Consider the following 15078-nt stretch of genomic DNA (forward strand, 5'->3'; position numbering starts at 1 on the left):
TCTTAGGTGGCGATACGTAGTTATGTTAAAGCGACATTACAATCTTAGATGGCGATATGTAGTAATTTGGATTAACAAAGAAATCACAATATTTTACATGAACATGTTACAGGGTCTGATTATGGCCCTGTATATATTTGATCTTTTAATATTTTAAGGTGACTTCCGATACTAAGGGAGATAACAACATTTTACTGATGTAAAACTGGTTCCCGTTTAACAATTTAGGATATATCGCCTGTATATCTAGGTCACGGTAACAGTTCCGATGTCGTCTGTTGTCAACGTGTGTAAAGAGGGCCCTCATGGGGTTTTTGATTATGTGATTACTTGGCCGTTTTTTTAATGATTATTTGATTATTAAGCCAAATATTTCATGATTATTTGATTACCTAGGACTGTATTTTTAGTTTATGATTATTTGATTACTAAAGATAAGCAAATATTTAATGATTATGTGATTATATTGGCAAAAAAATGGTGATTATGTGATTACTGGGACCCCCCCATGAGGGGCCTCTGTAAACAACTTCCAAGTTACAGCTCATCGCTGTGACAGAAGAAAGGAAGGTTTATCATAAAGGATAAATGCATGCGTTCTTCAAAAATAAAGAATATGAATAGCTTCAGCCTGAAAGTTCACACAGTCTTAAATGATTCTCAACTTATAATATCATATGATATAAAATTTTGGAAGTTGGAGAAATTCGGCGTCCGATCACGAATCCGGGTCCGTACGCCCTAATTCACGTTCGCCCTAGTACCTGTTCGCCCTGATACCTGTTCGCCCAGGGTCCATTCGCCCTGATTTTTATTTTTTACTAATTGTTGTCTAGTGGCATAATTTTTATTATTTGAATAAAATATGTTGAAGTTTGTTGAAAAAATCACCGAATATTGATATTGCCGCAATCAATTTCATCATTTTCCCTATACTGCAATACAATGTATTTATCTTTGTTGGTATTTGTTAACAAAATAATTGTATTCAGTCATTCACTAATGTATGCAGTATAACTTCGACTAGTCTCAGAGTATTTTAATGAATGAACTTGTAAATCCGTTTTACAGTTCGTACATTTTTTTTAAATGAATTTCAAGCTGAATATATTATCAAAACAAATTTGTTTTTTATATTATATTATAAATCCATCAAAAGACAGGTATCACAATAAGCAGTGATCCGAATTATTTTGTAATAAAACAATAAATTAATGATCCTTAACAAGCCATAAACTTTTAGATATTTCCATGTTTCCATAAATTTCAAGAATATATACCATAGAAATATATCTGATTAAGTTTATTCAACTTCAATGCCCTGAATATTAATATTTTTTAGTAGGGCGAACGGACTCTTAAGGGCGAACGAACTCAGGGCAAACGGACCCAGGGCGAACATGTTACTAGGGCGAACGGTCCCGATACCTCCGATCACAGACAGTGATGTTTCGTTTGACGGAACCTGGAAAGAAGGTCGACGGCTAGCTCTGGTTGATCACCTAGCGCAGAATATGTTCGTTAAGATGCAAAACTGTCCCCTGCGGATACTGTCTGTGAACGGAAATACGACCTTCAAGGCTTTTACCAGGAGGTGGAGGCCGTGGAGCAATTTGTCCATACCATATCGTTGTAGCTGCAGTGCATGTAACCTGCATATCATGTGTGACAGTGTAGAAACGAGGGAAAACATGGGACTGGTGAATTTGTTATCAATTCAAAAGCTGCACATGGTAAGAGAGTTCAATTTTCTCTTTATTATATATTCTCTTTAGACTTTACACATTTTACTGGTTGGAGAAGGTGTATGGTTTCATGTCTTGAATAAATGAACCTGCCCCACACCTCTCTTTTTCTTTCTTTAATTCCCCTCTATTATGGTCTGGGGTTTATGTGGTTTGAGGGTAAAAAGCTTTATTTTGAGGGGAAGTGCTGCCCAAATTTTTTATGAAGCTGGACTTAGTAATTTTTCTGGAATTTTGCCCCTGGAAGTTATTTATAATTTTGCAATGAACACAAAGACATCTATACAATAAGGGGCTTTTTAGTTTTGCATCCAAAAGGAGAGGATTATTTTGTAAATACTTATTTGGTAGCAATTATATAACCATAAATAAAATTAGAATTAAAAAAGTAAACAATTGCAGTCACAATGATTCATTCACAAAAATAATGTTTTACAAACTCAAAATATTAGTTTTCTTTATTTTAAAAACAGAATTTTGATATTAAGTCATCTTTTGCATGTGATCAGAGACCAAGTGGTCTGATACCTTACATATTTAGTCATTTAAAAACACCTAGAATGATGTGTAGAATGCAGGATAATGCATGAAGGCAAAAAAGAAAATTAAGAAGGGGGGCACCCACCCTCATCCCACATTATTAGAAATAAATGTGAGTCTGTGATCTATAAGAATAAAGGTAAACATGAATTCACAATCATATTATATAAATATAAATTGAAAAAATCAATTGTATATTCCAAAAAAAATTATGAACTCAAGTCTAAATAGTTTATAGTTTATCTAATTAACCAATACATGTGCCGACTGACATTTCATATCATATTTTTCAGGAATGATACATGCAGGAATTTGTGCCACACATTTCAACAATTTCCTTAATGGATTGAATGTACTTTTTGTGAATTCATCAGCCATACTTAAAGAAAAAGGAGAATTAAACTGGAAAGAAAATATTTGCAGTTGCAAAAGAATCCTGTAAATAAATTCAAAAGAAGAAACAGTTTTAAACATGGTTAATTTAATGAATAATTGGAAGGTAATTAAACCTTTAGTCATATAATTCATAAATTTTCCTAAGTAGATATAAAGTATAATGAGGACCATAATTATATTCATATTTGCACTTAAGCAGTCATAAAAATGAATTAACAGATCTTGGTAATAATTTCAAGTTTAGGGTCAATATTTCAAATCAATTTTGTGGTAAAGCATTGTTATATATACTTGAAGACTTTCATGTATAGAACATGACAGAATTTGTTGCAACAAAAATATTGAACTAGAATTAGTTACATATGTATTTATTAAATGAAATCTATATTAATGTATAATTTCAACAAATTTAATGAAACCTATTTGGTTTTGAAAGCCTTTATACATATTATTATTACAAATTTCATTGTTAACAGCCTGAGTTTCCAGTTGATTTTAAATGTAATATGTTTTAGCTATAGTATTTGAACACTGCATGCACTTTCATTTATATATATTTGTTATCACTTTTTTTCATTAGGTTGAAGCTAGTTATGTTGCAGAATTGCAAATGTTTGGTACTGGTTGAAACTATGAAAGTAATACAGGTAAATTTAAAGAATTTAGACTTTAACTTTATTAATAGAAAAGATATTCCCAAATGTCAAGGTGAAAGTGGACATTGTAGATTCTAAACACCCATGTGAAAGCAACAGTCTTCTATGGTGAGAGGATGCCATACTTAGCAATGCTCTTGTTATTATATGGAATATGGCCTTTTTTATCATTATTTTCACTATTTTGATATTGAACAACCAACATTGATAAAAAGTAATATAAAACTCTCACTTTTTATGAATCCTATATTATCTGATAATTATATTAATTTACTTATTTAATTTTTGTTATATTTGTTATCAATTGTAGGTCTCATGGTCATCATTTAACAGCAGGTTATTAGCAGCAGTTTTGTAGAAAAATAAAGGATGACTGTCAATGGTAAATACATACATTTTAGGATAATTACATGTAGTTACCTTTGAAAAAAAACTTAGGTTTCATTTGAGACTTTTTAGTCTGATAATGGTGTTTTGCAGGCATTTATAACATTTCTTTTTGGACAATATATTTAGTAGACTCAACTATAAAATGTAGGATCATGTAAACTTGTACACAGATGTCACTGACCTACATTTTCCACTTCACTGACTTTGGTTACATTAAACATCCAATTTCATATACAACAAATGTATATCTCAGCAACTAAAAGGTGTCAGATCATGCAAACTTATATATACACTCTCAGAGTCTCAGTAAGTAACTCAGCTTCCAGGCAAAAGAAGTCACAGTGATCCACATTTTACACTATTGATTTGTACTTTATTTTATAATTTAAATACAAAGTATTTTATCAAGACTGCCACTGGTTCTTATGGGCCACAATTCTGACAATGAAGATAACTATGTGATGTAGATAACTTATGTTTATTTCAAACTTGGTCACATGCTGTATATATGTAAATTTTTACCAAAAAGAACAGTTCAACTGTATTGATTTAAGGTACAGTACAAACAGAGAGGATGTAATCTCATACTCCATACACTGTGTAAAAACTTGGTGTCACACCAGGAAACTCCAGCAACACTCTCCAAATTTTGGGAGGAAATTGGGAGAAACTTGGAGTAATTCCTCCCTAAAACTCCTTATTGTTTATTACCTTGGTGTGGTTTTCCCAACACCATGATTTTTATTGCTATGTTTACCTTTGAAGTGTGCCACTAGTTGTTGACTACAATAAACATTTCTTATGTTTCCTGTCATTAAATGAGTCACAAAAATGATGAAAAGTGTGAGATTTGTTAAATTTAATCAGAGATACATATTATAATCTGATTTTATTAAAGAATCCTGCACAACTTTATTTATTTAAAATATTCAGTATTTTTTCTGACGGTGTTGATTTTTCATACCTAAGAAACATAAATAAAACAAACAAAATATCACCTGTAAGTGGAGTATAATTAATAGAAAATAAAGACATATATTTGAATTGAATTTTTTCAATTTTATTTTTATAAATTTAAATAATTAATGAACATTATATAAATATAATATATATGAAATTAATCTACATTATTTTATTATATTCATTTTTTTTGTATCATTACTATTATTTTTAAACCATGTATTATATATTATTATATATGTTTAAACTGACTATAAATACAACTTATTATCAAGTTGCCATTCTTAATTATGAGATTATGAAAGAATGTAAATAATTTTCCAATCTAAAAATACTTTTTGTATATATTTTTTTTAAATCATTTCATTAACCTTTTTTATAGCTTTCAGAAATAAAACTAAATAGGAAATGATTGAAATAGGAAGAAGTGAGAGAATAGTGTAATTATGTGTCACTGTCAGGTCATGCTTTGTTGATTTTTATTACTCTGACCTGCAATCAACATGGATGGGAGTAATAACTTGGTGTTTTTTTGGGAGGGGAAATCTGTGTTTCACAGTGTGACACTGTGTTACACTAGAATCAGTGTTGGGAGTATGAGATTACATCCTCTCTGTGTGTACTGTATATGGTAAAGGTCACACCTATTAAATATACATATATACCTTGAATTTATTTGCATTGGACCCTATAATGCTCCCTATATCATTTATATTGTCAATTATTGCATTCCAAATTGCCATTGTTCACAAAACAAAAACCACTAAAAAGGATGGCCATCATATGCAAAAGCATTTTAAAATGCATACCCATCAGCTGACCTAATTATTGCAATCACATCAAAAACCTGGCCATATATCATATTATAAAACTCTTAATGAGTACCTTTGTTAGTCAGGTATAATATAATCTTTTTAAATTGATGTTGTAATGCATGATTGGATTTATTTTGCACTCACTGAAATATTATATAGATTTAGTAGTTTATTAGTATATATTACACCTTTTCATTACAAATAAATAAATTAAACTTTCAGGTAAATGCAGCAACAGAATGTTCCCCTGAAAATTTTACGTAGAAAATTTGGGAAAGTATGAATAAGAAATTAGAGAGGCAAACAGATAACCAGAAAACAAAGATTTTGAAAGAAAAGAATTGCCACTAATAATAATATGATATATCTGACTGGGAGCAACATGTACTATTCAATATGGAAGGATTGACAATTTTGACTGAGAACAAAGTGAACTCTAATAATGCTATGACTATCAATAAGTACTTGACTGAATCAGAGGAGTAAACTATTTACATATTTGTAAATATAACAGTTATATGTTTGCTTGATTATTGAGGCATTCAAAATAAAGAAAGTTGAAAAACCTTTGAAAAAGTTATAATTTCATCATTTTTTGGTTATGTTACTATGACAACTGAAATATATAATGTATTATCATTATGCTTCATCAAACTTAAATCATTAATTGAGGAAAAGGTGACAAAGTCTTTTTTAATCCATTTACTTGCATGACTGTTACCTATGAATCGATAATTAAAAAAAAAAAATATATTTGGTGATTTTCGCTAACTTCTGAGTAATTTATTTTGCTCATTTAAGGTAGATCACAAGTATATCTTTTTTGAGACAGAATTTTTTTATAATTTGCCAAAATGAAGATTTTACTATGCTCTTTTCAAAAATGGGTCACCGTGCTATTTTTCAAGCTATGAGCCGTTGAAAATTGCCAAAGTTTGGTTAGTTTGTTCATGAAAAAACACATTAATGTGCATAAAAAAAATTCTAAGAGATAGAATTTTGAAATAAATTATGAGAAGAAAGGTTTCATAATATGTTTTAAGAAAATAAAAATAAAACATGGTGTCACCGAACTTGTTTTCTTGCTAGAAGTAAAAATAAAAAATTTCCCTATTAGCCCAGTATAAATTTTTTAATAAAAGAGTTATCTCCCCTTAAATGGCTCATTTGAAAAAAATAATTTTAAAACCAAAAAAAAAAAGATATATAGTTAAAATATTTTGAACAATACCATTAAATAACAAGTTTTCTTTAAAAAGAAAAAACAGTATAACCATTTAATTGCAAATCTGTTTTCAAATTTGCAGATTTAGGCAAATAACTAGACCGATTTTGTACTGTGATTGTACAATCCAAGATGGCGGTATACCATGAATCTACCTTAAGACCACAGTACTGCTAATATAAGCTGCATTACAATGTATCATAATATTTGTTTACATTTACATAGAAGCCATGTGTTGTTGCTCTGAAATCATGGTATTTGATCTGCCATTGTCTGTTAGGTTGTTAATCTTGCACATCAGAACAATGCAAAAACTTGAATTTTCCAACTTCATGTCCTGTTGCCATGGTAACCGTTGTTCATAGAAACCAAAAAATTGTTCTTATTTGATTGCCTTGTGAAACTGTATTATTCTGTGTTAGTTTAACAAAGGATATGACAACATATGTCACACTTTGATCACCGATGATGAAAGATATACAAAAAACTGCTGTTGATCACTGTTTCGTTAGGGGTCACAAAAACATTTTTCGTGCAAAAAATAGTCTGGTGACCCATATTTTTTTTTATTTCTTTTTAAAGCTCATTGTTATGACCATCTTATGTCAAATTTAAAAAAATATTCATTGGACCATTTTTTTGGAAATTTAAGAAAAATAGAAATTTTTAACAAAATCTGTGGTTTTTTTTGTGGAGCAGTGTTGATGAAATTAGAGCCGAAATCAATGAAAATGAATAAAACTGCCATTATTTGTGTTTCATTTACATTTTAAATAATAATTTTGTAATAAATGAAGAACAAACCCTTCAAAATACTTTCAAAGGCTTGAAAAAAATTAAGAGTTTCTACATCAGGTATGTATTTATGCATACACGTGATGTACCAACTTTGGTGACCGTTACCATGGAAACGAGTCTGGTGACACTATTTTTAACTCAAATTTTCATAGAGGCCATTGCATAGTATATGTATGCAAATTTTAAGAACAATTCAATGGTGAAAAAAAATTTGCTATATCTGTAGGGATCCACCTTAACACCCACTTTTCGTCAATTCTTTTCTAATTTATATGTTTGTCTAATCTTTTTTTTCTGTATATTTTGTCTATTCTTTTCTATTTGTTGAATTCTAAAGAGTAAACTCTTGTGTGTTATACACCTGATTTGTGTATTATACAGTAATAGTAATTCTTCTTCTTCTTCTTCTTCTTCTTCTTCTTCTTCTTCTTCTTCTTCTTCTTCTTCTTCTTCTTCTTCTTCTTCTTCTTCTTCTTGCTCGTGAAATCATGAGGCCTTCCCTCCTCAATTAATAAAAACTATTTACAGGAAAATTATTTACAAATAAAACTAATTACATCTGGGGTCTAAGGAGTTCTAGGTGTGTGAAGCTCCTGCCAAGGCCTCTGGCAAGATGGTAAGGCTGGCCTTCAACTCTTCTAGTGTAGCTGCTGCTGTTGTGGCTTTTTTCCGGTAGAGTGTTCCATTCCCTGGTTGATCTTGGGAAGAAGGAGTACCTGTATTGGTCTTTCAGAGTTCGCTGTTGGTGTATGCGGTGGCCTCCTCTGGTCCTTGAATCTCCGGGTTTAGAATAATTTGAGGGGTCAATATCCACCAATCTATTGCGGATCTTGTATGCCATGGTGAGTCGGTCTTTGCAGCGGCGATCTTTAAGAGGCTTCCATCTTAGTCTCTCCATTAAAGAGCTGACACAACCTGGGGATACGTCTTGGTATTCATTGAACACGAACCTAGCTGCCCTTCTCTGTACTTGTTCTAGATCTTTTTCAAGGTTATGTTGGTAAGGGTCCCATACAGAGGAGGCGTATTCAAGGGTTGGTCTGACCATGGTGATGTAGGCATTAGCTTTGACTTCTGGTTTGCACCGTCCTAGGTTCATTCTCAGAAAGCCTAGTGGCCTTGATGCTTTGCCAACCGTCTGGTTGGTATGTGTCTTCCACTGTAGGTCATGGTTTATGGTGACTCCCAGGTATTTTCCATGCTCGACTGCATCTCGTGTGTAGTTGGTAGTTCCTTATCAGTGGGTTTCTTTTGTTGGTTATTCGTATCACGATGCACTTCTCGGGATGGAATCTCATCTTCCATCGTGATTCCCACTCTCACTAGTTGGAAGCTTTGTGTTTTCCCCTTTTATGAAGACTGGGACAATGTTGGCAGCTCGCCAGTCGTCAGGGATAATTCCAGTGTCCAAAGATTTCTGGTAAAGTATGGTCATATATGGTGATATATGTTCAGCTGCTTCTTTGGGTATAGAGGCTGGAATTTCATCAGGCCCAGTTGCTTTGAATGGTCTTAGTCCACGGAGTAGCTTGTAAACGCCGGCCTGGCTGACTCTGATGTTGTCCATAGTTGGGAATGGACTTGGTCCTATAGGTGGCATGTTATCGATGTCTTCTTTGGTGTAGACAGATTAAAACTGCTGGTTTAAGATTGAAGCTTTAGTTGGTGTATCGCTGTGGAGAAGTCCATCTTTGTCTTTGAGTGTAACAATGCCTGTGGATTCTTGATTCCTGCTCTTAATGTAGGACCAAAATCGTTTTGGTTGCTCCTTGTGGTCTGTGCTTATGATGTCTTCCATGTATTTTCCATGGGCAATCCTAGATTCTTTCTGTAGCTTTGCCTTGAGAAATTTGTAGCGTTTCCAGTCTTTAGTGTTTTAGTTCTTTTAGCTTTGGTGTATGCACGTTGTTTGCTGTTGCTAATTTTACGTAACTGTTTGTTCATCCAAGGGTGGCTGTATCTCTCCTTGGTCTGTGTAGTTGGTACGTATGTGGTCATTGCACATGCGTTGATATCACTGAACTTGGTGGTTTGAAATTCAGTGAAGTTATCAGTAAGGCTTTTGTTAATTCCCTCCATATTGGCTTTTTTCCAGAGGTTGATGGTTCTACTAGTAGGTTTTGGTCTTGTAACTTTAGCTGCTAGGTCTAATAGTACGATGTCATGGATGTGATGTAAACATAAGGTCCAAAGTGTTTTCCCCTCTTGTTGGTTTGTTCACCAATTGTTGGACGCTCAGGTCTGCGGTCATCCTAATGAAAGCTTGAATGACCTGTGCTGGTACTTGATTGCTGTGGGTATCATATGAGGTCCAAACAATGTCCGGAAGATTAAAGTCACCTCCTAATAGGAAAATATTGTTCTTATTTTCTCTCGTAGGTTTTTCATTTCTGCCACTGCTGTATCTATATATTCTAGGTCTTGTTTATTTGGTGGTCTATAAAAACAGTTGAGCGATATTGATATCCTAGGTCCTATTTTGATGTTTCCTGAAATTAGTTGTGCATGTTTTGTCGTTACATGATAGGCCAAGGTCATGTCGTGCTGCTATGATCACCCCTCCATGCGGGTCTCCTTTTCTATTCCTACGAAAGATGTTAAAACCTAAGGAATCCGGGAAGATCTCCGTACTATGAATCTTGTCAGATAGCCAGCTTTCAGTTCCAAGTATGACGTCTGGTCTTGTAGATTCTAGTAAAACTTGCAGGTCGTTACGTTTGTTTTTAATGCTCTGAAAATTGATAATGAGTATTCTGAGGGAACTCTGCTGTCGTTTTGATGGTAAAACCTTTGGTTTGTTTGGCTTTGGAGATGATGCGGCTTGTGGATGACCAGGGCTAGACATCAGAGAATCTGACGCGCTAGCATAACTCTGGTTTGATGATAATACCGAGTATGTGTTACTGTCGGCCGAATCTAGAAGGTCGTAAAGTACAGTTGAGTAGTTGCAGATGTTACATACTACACAATGCCAGTAAACAGATGTGTTTGCTAGATCTGTGTATTCTAGTGTGTCTATTCCAGTGCAAGTGGCATGGTACCAGTGGTCGTATTCGTCACATGCAAGGGTTTTTTGACCCCATTTACAGGCTTTGCTACAGATAGCACATGGGTACTTTGGTGTTCGAGGACATTGGTTCTGACACTTTGACATTGGTGACTCAATTTTATATACGATATTTGTCATTATTCACTAAGGAGACAAAACTATTTATTTTCGGATCAAAGAGGTGTTGAAGGAACAGTACATTTTTATAAATTTCCTGTTTCCCAAACTTTAAATTTTTGAAAAAACTAAGGATTTTCTTATTCCAGGCATAGATTACCTTAGCCGTATTTGGCACAACTTTTTGGAATTTTGGATCCTCAATGCTCTTCAACTTTGTACTTGTTTGGCTTTATAAATATTTTGATATGAGCGTCACTGATGAGTCTTATGTAGACGAAACGCGCGTCTGGCGTACACAATTATAATCCTGGTACCTTTGATAACTATTGAATAGGCAATGTTGCCTACCATTAAATGATTGATTGATGTTTTAATGCCACTTTCAACACTATTGTGCTATTTCATTGCTGTCAGTTTCTATTGGTGATTGAAGCCGGAATACCCGCAGAGAACAACTGACTTTCGGTTGTGAAACTGACAATCGTTGTCAATTTAAAGTGGAGTAGTGCACCTGGTAAGTGCATTTTTCGAACAGTTCGACTACGTAAAATTGAGAAGACTGCTTGACCACCGAAACCCTCTTGGTTAACAAGTATGAATATATCGGGAAAACTAATCGTGATAGAGTAATTAACGATGGTCAAGTATTATGAAAGGGTGGATCCGATAGAGGAGGTCCCTTGTTAGACCCCTTTACGATGGTGTGTGAATTATTAAAATAAAAAAGTGTCTAAACAATTTAGAAAACATCGTTTGAGTTATATCCTTCCAATGTTCTTTTTTAGTTACAATAAATACAGGTTTGACAGATAGCAATAACCAAATTTTATTTGAAAGAAGCATAATTTTTAATCAATATTTTCAAGTACATGTTCAATCTTCATTTCATAACAATTTGATATTGTGATATAAGTGTCACACATTTCTCAAATGCACACGGATACATGTACAAACAATGTACTTATTATGGATAGAGCATCGTCGTCTTAGAAAAGACGTTTCATTACTCAAAGATTTGTTTTACATGAGTTTACAGGCTATTAGGACACATGCAGAAAGAATCACACTGCTTATACACTGCGTTACTGCTGCGTTTGGTTCTGTGACAGTTTCATTTTGTGCTGCACACCCTAAAAAGTAAAAGAATATGGTAAATGCCATGTGCATAGGTTATATATATTAACATAAATGCAAGGTTTTAATAGAAATTCAAGGTGTTTGTTATTCACCGCGCTGAAGTACGTTCATTATTCATTTCCCATTTTTTCAAAATGCAATCATTAATAATGAAATAGTTCATAATTCACTATTCAACGTTAAGTGATGCATAATGAATAATGAAATAGTTTGTTTTTCAGTCTTCAAGTTGAAAAGTGACTGATAATGAATGAAGAGTGAATTATAAAATGAAAAAATATTTTTGACTGTGACACTAGTACTTTAACCCGTATATCTGAATTTATCATTTTGGTGTATTCTAACAAAAATTCAAATAAATACAAAAAAAAAATTAAAACATTCTTTAAAATTTGTATCTTTATTTATTTTTTTTTCAGTTTCGGAGGATTAAATAGTGGGTTTCTCCCCCAAAAAATAACAGAAATTCTTAGTTTAATGTATGGACGACCATTTTCACTGTACCATTGCTATTCTCCGCCCCTTGGTTATAGAGATAACTTGTCGATTGGGCCGTAATGTCCATTAGAGATGTTCAAAATTGGCTATTTCTTAATTTTCACGCGTATTTTTGCATTTAGGTTCTCCATAGTCATTACGGCACATATTGTTTACAACCATTTCGTTCCTTTATAAATAAACTTACAAATGGTGTGGAAATTATTGACCATATACATTTTGTTCTTCTATTGATAAGCTTTCGAATGAGGTATAAGGTTCAACTGTTGAAGGGTCGCAGCAGTTCATTCCATTATTAAAAATATCCATTTCATTATTCAAATTTAGCTATCTCTTATTTTTTACGCGTGTTTTAACATTTTGGTCATCTGTAACCCCTCTAATGGTCATTGCAGCACAACTGACAAGTTATGTCTATAATCAGGGGATAAAAAATATTGAAATCTACAAGGGTGTTTTCTCTAAACTCAGGTTAGCCATTTAACGATCCGACGGACTTTCGTCGTATCTCAAGACCATACTCGCAATGGTGTCAAAGGAGAGCAGACAATTAAGTCCCAGACATTTTGTTGCCGGAACATTGATCGAACCAGGAATCTTTGTAATACATGTAAAGTTCGATGCTATAACCACTACACCACGGCTCTTAATTTGTTTTATTTTTATGTCAGTCAGTGTCAAACCATTTTTGCAAAGTTAAAGGAGTTCTTAATATATGTATCACACGTACCTAATATCATCAAGGTAAACACCAGATATAAAGCTGTCAGGATACCAGTTTTTATCATTTTAAGTGTCGTCTGCAAAGATATATTGAAACGATTCATTCTCAATTTTATGTCAAATACCTTATTATTAATTATTAATTCTCTTTAGATGTAAGTGTCCTCACAACTTTACATCGAGTTATTTTATCATAAAACTTAATTTCTCTTCATATTTCAAGGACCCTACAATCCTTGACTATTTCTCTGGCTATCAAACTCATCTCTGTGTTTAAAACAATTTTGTACATTCCCTTGCCCTTCATCACAATGTAATTCATTGTACATGCCTCAATTGCCTCAATGAATTTACGGCATTGGAACTTAATATATAACTTTGACTTTCTGGAAAGATTTCAGTTTCGTACTATTGATTATTACTATTCATCGACATTTAAACCAGTTTGTTTTATTTTATCACCATACATACCAAGTTATTAAAATCCATTACATGCGTACCAACTTATTATATTTCATTGCACACATTACTTGTACAATGTATCGATGTATTGTATTTAGTTGGCTTACCTTTAAGAAAGTTCATAAAATACTAATTTTTTATTTGATCTGAATTAACATCAAATATTTGCCACTGGATGTTAGGATTTCAACCATTTATATTCTTATTCTCATACAGTACTAAAAACATCTACACAAAACTCACCTAAGAAGCTGACCAAATGTATATAGATATACAAAAAAAGTAAATTCCGGATTACAATAAAGATAATACAACGTTTTATTCCACTATGATCAAGTATCAAATATAAAATAATACCCAAAAATATCGGATAACCCTAATATATAAGCTAACCCTTCCTTGCTTTAGATTTTTTTTTATTATACCTGCTCGTGGGAAAAGAACAAAGTCACATAACGCTTTTTTCAGTTTTTCTTATACTACTATAGCAAATATAGAGTGTTGCAAGTTACATATTTATGGTGCAATAAACGAGACAGGTTGTGAGAACACAGAAATTTTCGCTTCCCATTATAAATAAAGTAAATAAATTAATCAACAACCGGTCTTGAATAAAAGATAAGTGCCTATACCATTTTACAAGGTCTTAATCACCCAAATTATGAAGAAAAAGGGAATATTTTACTAGGAGGCAATACATTCACCTTTACTAAACAATAAAATGTTAAAAGCACATGCACACATATGGGAATTTATAGACATAGCGAAACTGTAAATGTAGTGAGCACATGTGGATATGTGGAATCCACGAAAGATTTCAAATGTATATAATAGTGATTTTAAGAACTGAGACACTGTGACATCTCATAGATATAAGAAGAAGAAGATGTGGTATGATTGCAATAAGACAACTCTCCACCAGAGACCAATTGGCATAGAAGTTTACATGTATATGTCATGGTACTTATACATCCCAAAAATTAAGCAATATTAATTGTTATCTTCAACAAATTTATTTAATAAATGAAAAAGGTTAAGAAAAAGAAACAGAGACTGAAGATAACAATTTAAATTGCTTAATTTTTTGAGGGATGTATAAGTACCAAGCCACGTTCTTCTAGTTATACTTAGTCAAAACTTATTATTATATTTTAACGGCCGTTTGTTCGCGATGTTTAAATATTCGGACTCTGTTGTGGCTACTTTACTCTCTCAATTTCAAATATTTTAAAATTTAGATCGTTTAGAGTGTCTATTTGGTAATTTTACAGACGTTCTCATGCGTATACATGTTATACCATCATAATTGTCGTTCCCGAAAAAGTTTTAGAATTGTGCTAGTTCAAATCGCACATTATTATTTGTATTTAAAGCATACATGTGAGCTCTCTGTTGTAATAAGCCATATAACCTATGTCATGTTTAACACATTTTTAGAATGGTGCAAGCGTCTTAACCGATGTTCGGTTTGACTTTTTTATTGTATAAATTTCAAAATTTACTAAAAGTTTAATCTAAGAAGACTTAAAGATGATTCATTTAACATCAGAATCTGACTGAGGAA

At 32.7% G+C, this 15078-nt stretch overlaps 2 long non-coding RNA genes across 2 annotated transcripts; one reads left to right on the top strand and one right to left on the bottom strand.

Moving 5' to 3' along the window:
• Positions 1–1435: 1435 nt before the first annotated feature.
• On the top strand, positions 1436–6078 carry LOC143076596 (uncharacterized). Its single transcript, XR_012978714.1, has 5 exons — positions 1436–1733; positions 2579–2784; positions 3262–3328; positions 3648–3719; positions 5725–6078. It is a non-coding gene; the product is annotated as an uncharacterized LOC143076596 (long non-coding RNA).
• Positions 6079–11495: 5417 nt separating this feature from the next.
• On the bottom strand, positions 11496–13865 carry LOC143074801 (uncharacterized). The gene is made up of 3 exons (XR_012978094.1): positions 13758–13865; positions 13060–13129; positions 11496–11824 (listed from the first exon to the last, which is right to left on the bottom strand). It is a non-coding gene; the product is annotated as an uncharacterized LOC143074801 (long non-coding RNA).
• Positions 13866–15078: the final 1213 nt, after the last annotated feature.

The sequence above is a fragment of the Mytilus galloprovincialis genome, chromosome 5, assembly GCF_965363235.1.
Source record: "Mytilus galloprovincialis chromosome 5, xbMytGall1.hap1.1, whole genome shotgun sequence".
Taxonomy (NCBI): Eukaryota; Metazoa; Mollusca; class Bivalvia; order Mytilida; family Mytilidae; genus Mytilus; species Mytilus galloprovincialis.